The sequence below is a fragment of the Trachypithecus francoisi genome, unplaced genomic scaffold, assembly GCF_009764315.1.
Source record: "Trachypithecus francoisi isolate TF-2019V2 unplaced genomic scaffold, Tfra_2.0 Lachesis_group2, whole genome shotgun sequence".
Lineage (NCBI taxonomy): Eukaryota > Metazoa > Chordata > Mammalia > Primates > Cercopithecidae > Trachypithecus > Trachypithecus francoisi.
This window is the reverse complement of record NW_022681465.1, coordinates 65,066,362-65,078,406: the sequence shown is the minus strand read 5'-3', so window position 1 is coordinate 65,078,406 and position 12,045 is coordinate 65,066,362.

Here is a 12,045-nt window from a genome sequence, read left to right as displayed (position 1 = left end):
TCTGGCAATTTTAACCATTTGAAATTTCAGTGACAGCTTGAAAGTAAAAAAGGTCTCTGAGTTGTAGTAGTTGCTTATGATATATATCCCAGAAAAATCTGTGGGTTGGTATTTGGTGAAAATTCTCCTAACTAGACCCTCAGGATTTTTTTTTTTTTTTTTTGAGAAGGAGGAGTTTCACTCTTATTGCCCAGGCTGGAGTGCAATGGTGAGATCTCAGCTCACTGCAACCTCTGCCTCCCGTGTTCAAGCAATTCTCCTGCCTCACCCTCCCAAGTAGCTAAGATTACAGGCACGAGCCACCACGCCCGACTAATTTTGTATTTTTAGTAGAGACAGGGTTTCATCATGTTGGAGGCTGGTCTCAAACTCTTGACCCTCAGGTGATCTGACCGTCTTGGCCTCCCAAAGTGCTGGGATTACAGGCGTGAGCCACTGTGCCTGGCCAACCCTTCAGGATTTTAATTACGGCTTTTTCATCCCTATTTATGAATTAAGCTAGTTTTTCTGATTTCTCAACCTTCAACAGAGTGAAAATTGCAAAGCAGAAGCCAGCGAGAAAATGAAGAGCATATGTGTTTTGAAATGCAGATGATATAAATAATGAACACATTGAAAAATTTATCCCATTTTATGGCTGTTCTGATTTGAAAGATAAAAGCATTTTATTGACGATTTTGCATATATTTTGACAATTGTCTAAATGGTTTTTGGTTAAGAAGAATGTTTTTGGTTTAGGTTCTGGGGTTCCTCTTTGTAAAATGGGGATAATATAAGACAGAAATGTGAGCTATGTAATTTTTTCAAGTAGAATACTATATAATCAGAAAATATGCTATATTACCATATCTCAAAGACTCTACAGATTCAGTTATTAATTATACATAAAGTACACTGAGTGTTTATAAGCTCATTATCTTTCTTAATTCAGTTCTAGAACTATGTTACATAAGCATTCTTAACCAATCCTCCCACAGGGCACTTGGGAGAGTGGTGGCAATTGAAGTATTGACCTATGGGAATTGTACCTATTTGTTTAAAAATAGATATAAATAATAAAAACATTAAAACAGTCATTCATTTTTTGCCTGATATGATAATAAAAAATGAGAATGTTTTAGTTCAACTCTTTGAATAACTTTTGTCTACTTTTTAAAACGTTTGCACACAAAGGAGAATATTTTATGGCTGGATTTCAAATTGTTCCATTGACACTTGGAAATCATGGATACTGGAAATGTTACGGTCAGAAGCACCACTCTCAAGTGTACTGGTGATGATGAATGTCATCTGAGGACCGCCAATCCATTCTCCATTCACTAGTTTCAGATGTTACAGACTCTGGCAATCAGCAATGTGCCAAGATTCTTCACGATGCCAAGCCCATGCCATGTGAGATAGCAAATACACTTTCTCATACCCAGGTTTTCAAATGCTTTCATTAATGCTAAATTGCAATAGCTAGTGACACCTGCTTGCACCTTTTGGATTTTGTCCTAGTGACAGCACACGGCAGTCTAGGGCTCTTCACGCTAGATCTGCCAAAGGTACAGCATCCTTTGTAGTGTCCCCGTTCTTGCTTCTCCATGGCCCCAGGATGGCTTGTCAAGCATTGCACTGATGCTTTCACAGATGAATAAGCCCCTGAGACTTCTGATGGTTCAGTGAGGTTGGTTTTCATCGGAAGAAGTGAAAAGAATCTTGGCTAACACAGATGTGGAGCTTAAATGTAAATCTTTTAAAATAGAAACATTCTTGTTGCAGTTATTAGTTCTATTTTGAGCCTGGTGGTGTTGGTTGTTCATTTAGCAATTTAGCAAAGAGAAAACCAAATAGAACAAGATGCTAGTGCCTTTTATTCCTTACTGTTTTTCTTTTTAAGTAAACATGAGAGTGAGATGCTATTTTTATTTTACGTGGATGTTCCCCTCCTGACCTTCTGCTCCCTTCCCCACAAAAAACACAGAAAAACATTTAGGTCAGTTATTTCTTCAGTGTCATGGCCAAAGTCAAAATGTAAAAAAAAATCCCCTCTCTACTAGTTTCTTTGAAAACTAGATTCCAAAAACAATGTAGTTGGTGAAACTGTTTTTGGTCAGTACCAGCAGTGGATTAAAATGTATGTAATCTGCAGTATAGGGTGTTTTTTTTTTTTGTTGTTGTTGTTGTTGTTTTGTTTTTTTGTTTTTGTTTTTTTTTGATTTGCCAAGTTTTGAAGCATCACAAATCGATAAACTAGCCAGTCATCCCATACACCTGGGCAGCATGCTGCTTTCCTGGATGCAGCCCTAGACTCCATTTGGCAGAGGACAAGCGAAGTGTGAGATTGCTGTCAGCAATGGGTAATGTGTGAACGCTGCCAGTGTGTGTTGAGAAATTTGAGTATATTTCCTGGAGACACCCCAAACTTAAAAGTTTGTATGTTCCCCCTTATACCATTGACTTGAGTTCAAAGAAGTTGTCAATGTTTGATAACAGCAGTGTGGTCTTGTTGGGCATGGCTGTATTTTAATCACTTCATGGATATTAAGGGCTTTATTTCCAGTTTATTCCTGCCTGTCTCTTTCTTCCAAAATTTCCCTTAATCTGGCTCTTGATAGGAAGAACTTGCCTCTAGGGGACAAGCAGGAGCAAAAGATAACAGGAAAGCCCGCACTATGCCAGGATGTCTTGAAACATGAAAGGTCAGAGCCTACATTTGTCTAAAAATAAATCTCTTTCCACAGGGTTAGTAAAACTGCTATCATTAAAAAAACAAAATCTTTGCTTTCATTTTCTTCCTTTCTTTCTCTCTGGAAAAATATGCCAATATATTCTAAACTGTGGCTGATTAACTGCTAACGGAGTTTGGTTCAAACCTCCCAAGCCCATTTTAAACACCTTTAGGGGGATAACTGATAAGGTGTCTAGTGCTGCGGTAAACACAATGCCACTGCAGGCCTTTTGAAGTATGAGTTTATATTAGTATCATTATCATTGTTATTTTTTTCTCCCTTTCTTCATTTTGCATAAATTGGAATTCCTTCAAAACTTCAGCAGCCTGTTATTAAAGTATCCGTATACAAAGAAAAAAAATTGCAAATGATTTTCTTCTGGAGGAAAACGCTGCTGAGGAGTCTTTGAAGCCAAGGCTTTTGTTGTGAATCTGAGAGCCATTGTTACCTAACAGATTCATACCGTAGGCAGAATTGCTGTGGAATGGCGTGCATAAAACACTGTGAGTGTCAGCCTAGCATGCCTCAGGAAGAAGGAGGACCATCGATGTCCATCAAAAAGGAAAATATATGGGTCTCAGCATTCACTGCTTTCCTACAGAACTGGAGTGGTAAAGCAAATTGCATGCTCTTTAACCTTCTGTCTGCCCACTGTCAGGAGGACACTTGAACAAATCCCAAGCCTGTATTGTCCTCCTGCTGAAACGTCTATCTCATCCAACTGACAAGACCATTTTCAAGTACCACGCAAAAATAATATCATGTATTCTACTCTTCTGCATACTATATACACATATGTTTCAGTTTATATACACATATGTGTATGCATATAATCTATTATCTATCTTTCAAAAAATATCTCTAGGGAGATACTGACTAAAAGCAATTGGAGAAATAACTCCCTTTCACTGTCAAAGACATCCTGTTGTTTTCATCTGGCAAGACTACCATATCCTTCTGTGACTGTGGGGTTTGGGGTATGTGGAGTGGGAAGGAGGCAGGGTGCTGGTGTGGCATTCTTGTGTGTGTTTGTGTTTAAAGTAATATAGAAAGGAGGCTTGAAATATTTTTATGTCTTCAGAGGGATTGCACATATTGACTTCAGATAACCGCAAGGGTGAGAAAAGTTACAGTTACAATTGTTCAGGACTTCAGACTCCAATCTGGACATGTATGTCCTGGGTTTTGCAGTTTGTTTTGACATACTTAGCAGCACTGTATTAAAAAAAAAAAAAAAAGCTATTGCGGCACTATTCACAATAGCAGAGACTGAGAACCAACCCAAACTTCTATCAGTGATAGAATGAATTAAGAAAATGTGGCACATATACGTCATAGAATCCTATACAGCCCTAAAGAAGGATGAGTTCATGTCCTTTGCAGGGACATGAATGAGGCTGGAAACCATCATTCTCAGCAAACTATCGCAAGGACAGAAAACCAAACACCATATGTTCTCACTCATAGGTGGGAATTGAACAGTGAGAACACTTGGACACAGGAAGGGGAACATCACACACCGGGGCCTGTCATGGGGTGGGGGGAGGGAGGAGGGATAGCATAGGAGATATACCTAATGTAAATGATGAGTTAATGGGTGCAGCACACCAACATGGTACATGTATACATATGTAACAAACCTGCACATTGTGCACATGTACCCTAGAACTTAAAGTATAATAATAAAAAAAATTAAAAAACAAAGCTCTTGTATAATGACAGGAGTCTTAAGTCAATGACAGTGCCTACTTTGGGGGAACTTTTTTTAGGCTTAGATCTTTTCATCGTCTGTAAATCAGGAATGAGAATAGGGATATGATACTTCTTGTTCAATTTTGAGGTGTTACAATGAAGAAAAATTTCTATTAAACATTGCATTCTTTTTTAATGTTTAATTTTTGTGGGTAGATAGTAGATGTATGTATTTATGGGGTACATGAGATGTTTTGTTATGGGCATTCAATGCATAATAATCACATCATGTGAAATGCCATCTCCATCCCTTCAAGCATTTATCCTTTGTGTTACAAGCAATAAAAATCACATTCTTTGGAAGGCAATAAATCCAAAGGAGTTAATTACTAATTTTTCATTTTCCTGAAATTGGTTCACTATAAATGCTATATATTAGGAAATTCAAATGCTAATAAAAAAGGATTCATTGTAGGAATTGTTTGGAAAAACACGGAGATGTTATAGAATAGTCTATGTGGAGATGACGTAGGAGCTTTCCTGCTCATCAAGTTTGTATCAGTCATTATGAGATAATATGAAATGAGAAAATGGAGAATTAACTAGGGATAAGTGAGATTCTTTTACTTTGCATATGACCAACCAATAAAAGAATAAGTACATATATATGCAATTTGATATTAAATTAATGAATATACTGATTTTCTTAATTTCTTTAGCTCTAAAAAGGCATACTCAATGACCTATGCTTTATAACTGTTTTCATTATTTTTTATTCAAGCTGAATAAATATCCTTCATGAAATTTTAAATGTTTAACACTGAAGAAATCTCCATCTATGTTCTCTTCCCATGAAGCGTTTGATAATTCACTTGAAATGGAATCATTCAGCTGTATTTATACTTCTGCTTCATGATAATGAAGTTGACTAATTTTAAGGGATAACAACACTCAGAATCATTACTCAGTGAATTACTCCAGAGATTTTTGTTGTTGTTGTTGTTGGTTGTTTCTTGAGACAAGATCTTACTCTGTCACCCAGGCTAGAGTGTAGTGGCATGATCTTGGCTCACTGTAGTCTTGACTACCTGGGCTCAAGTGATCCCCCCCACCTCAGCCTCCTGAGTAGCTGGGACCACAGGTGTGTGCCGCCACACTTGGCTATTTTTTGTGTGTTTTTGGTAGAGAGATGGGTTTCACCATGTTGCCAAGGCTGGTCTGGAACTCCTGAGCTCAAGCTGTCTGCTAGCCTCAGCTTCCCAAAGTGCTGGGATTATAGGCATAAGCCACCATGGCTGGCCCCCCAATTTTAACATCCCTGTCACCTGAGCTCTGATCTCTTAGCAGGTAGGTTCCTTGGTTACCAAGAACTTTTGGAGTTGTCTTGATCTTATATGTAACTACTAGATGTAGAAACCCCTCCTATTGAAACTGTCACTCCTACAGTCCCCACGTCTTCTCAGTTGCTCTCTTCATATTTGAAGTGGTGTATATGGGAGTCTGAGGTCAAATGCCTTTTGGCAATAGTGGTATTATCACTTTCCTTTCCATAAAAGAGGTACACAAACATAGATGATAATATTGACTTATAAACAATAACGTTCAAATTGGTTCAGGGTTATTTCTAAAGAATGATGATATTTTAATTTGACTTCCAAGTTAATTTTAATCACAATGAACAAAATGATCAGCACATCAGTTACTGAAAAGTAATTTTTTCTTTTATTTATTTATTTATTTATTATACTTTAAGTTCTAGGGTACATGTGCATGACGTTTATATCATGTATAACTCCCCAATGCAATCTCTCCCTCCTCCCCCCTCCCCATGATAGGCCCCAGTGTGTGATGTTCCCCTTCCCGAGTCCAAGTGATCTCATTGTTCAGTTCCCACCTATGAGTGAGAACATGCGGTGTTTGGTTTTCTCTTCTTGTGATAGTTTGCTAAGAATGATGGATTCCAGCTGCATCCATGTCCCTACAAAGGACGCAAACTCATCCTTTTTTATGGCTGCATAGTATTCCATGGTGTATATGTGCCACATTTTCTTAATCCAGTCTGTCACAGATGGACATTTGGGTTGATTCCAAGTCTTTGCTATTGTGAATAGTGCCGCAATAAACATACGTGTGCATGTGTCTTTGTAGTAGAGTAATTTATAATCCTTTGGGTATATACCCAGTAGTGGGATGGCTGGGTCATATGGTACATCTAGTTCTAGATCCTTGAGGAATCGCCATACTGTTTTCCATAATGGTTGAACTAGTTTACAATCCCACCAACAGTGTAAAAGTGTTCCTATTTCTCCACATCCTCTCTAACACCTGTTGTTTCCTGACTTCTTAATGATTGCCATTCTAACTGGTGTGAGATGGTATCTCATTGTGGTTTTGATTTGCATTTCTCTGATGGCGAGTGATGATGAGCATTTTTTCATGTGTCTGTTGGCTGTATGGATGTCTTCTTTTGAGAAATGTCTGTTCATATCCTTTCCCCACTTTTTGATGGGGTTGTTTGTTTTTTTCTTGTATATTTGTTTGAGTTCTTTGTAGATTCTGGATATTAGCCCTTTGTCAGATAAGTAGGTTGCAAAAATTTTCTCCCATTCTGTAGGTTGCCTGTTCACTCTGATGGTAGTTTCTTTAGCTGTGCAAAAGCTCTTTAGTTTAATTAGATCCCATGTGTCAATTTTTGCTTTTGCTGCCGTTGCTTTTGGTGTTTTAGACATGAAGTCCTTGCCCATGCCTATGTCCTGAATGGTACTACCTAGATTTTCTTCTAGGGTTTTTATGGTATTAGGTCTAACATTTAAGTCTCTAATCCATCTTGAATTAATTTTCGTGTAAGGGGTAAGGAAAGGATCCAGTTTCAGCTTTCTACTTATGGCTAGCCAATTTTCCCAGCACCATTTATTAAATAGGGAATCCTTTCCCCATTTCTTGTTTCTCTCAGGTTTGTCAAAGATCAGATGGCTGTAGATGTGTGGTATTATTTCTGAGGACTCTGTTCTGTTCCATTGGTCTATATCTCTGTTGTGGTACCAGTACCATGCTGTTTTGGTTACTGTAGCCTTGTAGTATAGTTTGAAGTCAGGTAGCGTGACGCCTCCAGCTTTGTCCTTTTGACTTAGGATTGTCTTGGCAATGCGGGCTCTTTTTTGGTTCCATATGAACTTTAAAGCCGTTTTTTCCAATTCTGTGAAGAAACTCATTGGTAGCTTGATGGGGATGGCATTGAATCTATAAATCACCTTGGGCAGTATGGCCATTTTCACGATATTGATTCTTCCTATCCATGAGCATGGTATGTTCTTCCATTTGTTTGTGTCCTCTTTGATTTCACTGAGCAGTGGTTTGTAGTTCTCCTTGAAGAGGTCCTTTACATCCCTTGTAAGCTGGATTCCTAGGTATTTTATTCTCTTTGAAGCAATTGTGAATGGAAGTTCATTCCTGATTTGGCTCTCTGCTTGTCTGTTACTGGTGTATAAGAATGCTTGTGATTTTTGCACATTAATTTTGTATCCTGAGACTTTGCTGAAGTTGCTTATCAGCTTAAGGAGATTTTGGGCTGAGACAATGGGGTTTTCTAAATATACAATCATGTCATCTGCAAACAGGGACAATTTGACTTCTTCTTTTCCTAACTGGATACCCTTGATTTCTTTCTCTTGCCTGATTGCCCTAGCCAGAACTTCCAACACGATGTTGAATAGGAGTGGTGAGAGAGGGCATCCCTGTCTTGTGCCATTTTTCAAAGGGAATTTTTCCAGTTTTTGCCCATTCAGTATGATATTAGCTGTGGGTTTGTCATAAATAGCTCTTATTATTTTGAGGTACGTTCCATCAATACCGAATTTATTGAGCGTTTTTAGCATAAAGGGCTGTTGAATTTTGTCAAAAGCCTTTTCTGCATCTATTGAGATAATCATGTGGTTCTTGTCATTGGTTCTGTTTATATGCTGGATTACGTTTATTGATTTGCGAATGTTGAACCAGCCTTGCATCCCAGGGATGAAGCCCACTTGATCATGGTGGATAAGCTTTTTGATGTGCTGCTGAATCCGGTTTGCCAGTATCTTATTGAGGATTTTTGCATCGATGTTCATCAGGGATATTGGTCTAAAATTTTCTTTTTTTGTTGTGTCTCTGCCAGGCTTTGGTATCAGGATGATGTTGGCCTCATAAAATGAGTTAGGGAGGATTCCCTCTTTTTCTATTGATTGAATAGTTTCAGAAGGAATGGTACCAGCTCCTCCTTGTACCTCTGGTAGAATTCAGCTGTGAATCCATCTGGTCCTGGACTTTTTTTGGTGGGTAGGCTATTAATTGTTGCCTCAATTTCAGAGCCTGCTATTGGTCTATTCAGGGATTCAACTTCTTCCTGGTTTAGTCTTGGAGAGTGTAAGTGTCCAGGAAATTATCCATTTCTTCTAGATTTTCTAGTTGATTTGCGTAGAGGCATTTATAGTATTCTCTGATGGTTGTTTGTATTTCTGTGGGGTCGGTGGTGATATCCCCTTTATCATTTTTTATTGCGTCTATTTGATTCCTCTCTCTTTTCTTCTTTATTAGTCTAGCTAGCGGTCTGTCATTTTGTTGATCTTTTCAAAAAACCAACTCCTGGATTCATTGATTTTTTGGAGGGTTTTTTGCGTCTCTATCTCCTTCAGTTCTGCTCTGATCTTAGTTATTTCTTGCCTTCTGCTAGCTTTTGAATGTGTTTGCTCTTGCCTCTCTAGTTCTTTTAATTGTGATGTTAGAGTGTCCATTTTAGATCTCTCCTGCTTTCTCTTGTGGGCATTTAGTGCTATAAATTTCCCTCTACACACTGCTTTAAATGTGTCCCAGAGATTCTGGTATGTTGTATCTTTGTTCTCATTGGTTTCAAAGAACATCTTTATTTCTGCTTTCATTTCGTTATGTACCCAGTAGTCATTCAGGAGCAGGTTGTTCAGTTTCCATGTAGTTGAGCGGTTTTGATTGAGTTTCTTAGTCCTGAGTTCTAGTTTGATTGCACTGTGGTCTGAGAGACAGTTTGTTATAATTTCTGTTCTTGTACATTTGCTGAGGAGTGCTTTACTTCCAATTATGTGGTCAATTTTGGAATAAGTGTGATGTGGTGCTGAGAAGAATGTATATTCTGTTGATTTGGGGTGGAGAGTTCTATAGATGTCTATTAGGTCCGCTTGGTGCAGAGATGAGTTCAATTCCTGGATATCCTTGTTAACTTTCTGTCTCGTTGATCTGTCTAATGTTGACAGTGGAGTGTTGAAGTCTCCCATTATTATTGTATGGGAGTCTAAGTCTCTTTGTAGGTCTCTAAGGACTTGCTTTATGAATCTGGGTGCTCCTGTATTGGGTGCATATATATTTAGGAGAGTTAGCTCTTCCTGTTGAATTGATCCCTTTACCATTATGTAATGGCCTTCTTTGTCTCTTTTGATCTTTGATGGTTTAAAGTCTATTTTATCAGAGACTAGGATTGCAACCCCTGCTTTTTTTTGTTCTCCATTTGCTTGGTAGATCTTCCTCCATCCCTTTATTTTGAGCCTATGTATGTCTCTGCATGTGAGATGGGTCTCCTGAATACAGCAGACTGATGGGTCTTGACTCTTGATCCAGTTTGCCAGTCTGTGTCTTTTAATTGGAGCATTTAGTCCATTGACATTTAAGGTTAATATTGTTATGTGTGAACTTGATCCTGTCATTATGATATTAACTGGTTATTTTGCTCGTTAGTTGATGCAATTTCTTCCTAGCCTCGATGTTCTTTACATTTTGGCATGTTTTTGCAATGGCTGGTACCGGTTGTTCCTTTCCATGTTTAGGGCTTCCTTCAGGGTCTCTTGTAAGGCAGGCCTGGTGGTGACAAAATCTCTAAGCATTTGCTTATCTGTAAAGGATTTTATTTCTCCTTCACTGATGAAGCTTAGTTTGGCTGGATATGAAATTCTGGGTTGAAAATTCTTTTCTTTAAGAACGTTGAATATTGGCCCCCACTCTCTTCTGGCTTGTAGAGTTTCTGACGAGAGGTCTGCTGTTAGTCTGATGGCTTCCCTTTGTGGGTAACCCGACCTTTCTCTCTGGCTGCCCTTAAGATTTTTTCCTTCATTTCAACTTTGGTGAATCTGGCAATTATGTGTCTTGGAGTTGCTCTTCTGGAGGAGTATCTTTGTGGCGTTCTCTGTATTTCCTGAATTTGAATGTTGGCCTGCCCTACTAGGTTGGGGAAGTTCTCCTGGATGATATCCTGAAGAGTGTTTTCCAACTTGGTTCCATTTTCCCCCTCACTTTCAGGCACCCCAATCAGACGTAGATTTGGTCTTTTTACATAATCCCATACTTCTTGCAGGCTTTGTTCATTTCTTTTTCTTCTTTTTTCTTTTGGTTTCTCTTCTTGCTTCATTTCATTCATTTGATCCTCAATCGCTGATACTCTCTCTTCCAGTTGATGGAGTCGGTTACTGAAGCTTGTGCATTTGTCACGTATTTCTCGTGTCATGGTTTTCATCTCTGTCATTTCGTTTATGATCTTCTCTGCATTAATTAGTCTAGCTGTCAATTCTTCCACTTTTTTTTCAAGATTTTTAGTTTCTTTGTGCTGGGTACGTAATTCCTCCTTTAGCTCTGAGAGGTTTGATGGACTGAAGCCTTCTTCTCTCATCTCGTCAAAGTCATTCTCTGACCAGCTTTGATCCGTTGCTGGCGATGGGCTGCGCTCCTTTGCAGGGGGAGATGCGCTCTTATTTTTTGAATTTCCAGCTTTTCTGCCCTGCTTCTTCCCCATCTTTGTGGTTTTATCTGTCTCTGGTCTTTGATGATGGTGACGTACTGATGGGGTTTTGGTATAGGTGTCCTTCCTGTTTGATAGTTTTCCGTCTGACAGTCAGAAGGACTGTCTGTTGGTCTGTTGGAGATTGCTTGAGGTCCACTCCAGACCCTGTTTTCCTGGGTGTCAGCAGCAGAGGTTGCCGAAGATAGAATATTGCTGAACAGCGAGTGTACCTGTCTGATTCTTTCTTTGGAAGTTTCCTCTCAGGGGTGACTCCACTCTGTGAGGTGTGGGGTGTCAGACTGCCCCTAGTGGGGGATGTCTCCCAGCTAGGCTACTCAGGGGTCAGGGACCCACCTGAGCAGGCAGTCTGTCTCTTCTCAGATCTCAACCTCCGCGTTAGGAGATCCACGGCTCTCCCCAAAGCTGTCAGACAGAGTCATTCGCGTCTGCAACGGCCCCGCTCTTTCCCCTAATGGACTGCAGCTGTGCGCTGTCCGCAGAGGTAGAGTCTACAGAGACAGGCAGGCTTCCTTGAGCTGCTGTGAGCTCCACCCAGTTCGAGCTTCCCAGCGGCTTTGTTTACCTACTTAAGCCTCAGCAATGGCCGGCGCCCCTCCCCCAGCCTCGCTGCTGCCTTGCGTATAGATCGCCGCAGACGGCTGTGTTAGCAGTGAGGGAGGCTCCGTGGGCGTGGGACCCTCCCGGCCAGGTATGGGATATATTCTCCTGGTGTGCCTGTTTCCTTAAAGCGCAGTATTGGGGTGGGAGTTACCCGATTTTCCAGGTGTTGTGTGTCTCAGTTCCCCTGGCTAGGAAAAGGGATTCCCTTCCCCCTTGCACTTCCAGGTGAGGCGATGCCTCGCC